Genomic DNA, 218 nt, shown 5'->3' on the forward strand with positions numbered 1-218 from the left:
ATATGGACGTATGATAACTTATCAATAATATACAGCTCAAAACCACCATGCAACCTGTTTCAAAAACCACTGACCTCCCAAGTCCTGCAACTGAGCTGGATATTTATCTGTTTTGTACTGAACTCATTTGAGTGTCATATGGGGCCAACAGTGTTTCTGCCACACACATCAGAGCTGTCGATTTACAGGAACATGAGTGATGCTTTGGAAAACAAGGT

The sequence above is a fragment of the Sinocyclocheilus grahami genome, unplaced genomic scaffold (genome assembly GCF_001515645.1).
Source record: "Sinocyclocheilus grahami isolate Dianchi unplaced genomic scaffold, SAMN03320097.WGS_v1.1 scaffold3147.1, whole genome shotgun sequence".
In the NCBI taxonomy this organism is placed as follows: Eukaryota; Metazoa; Chordata; class Actinopteri; order Cypriniformes; family Cyprinidae; genus Sinocyclocheilus; species Sinocyclocheilus grahami.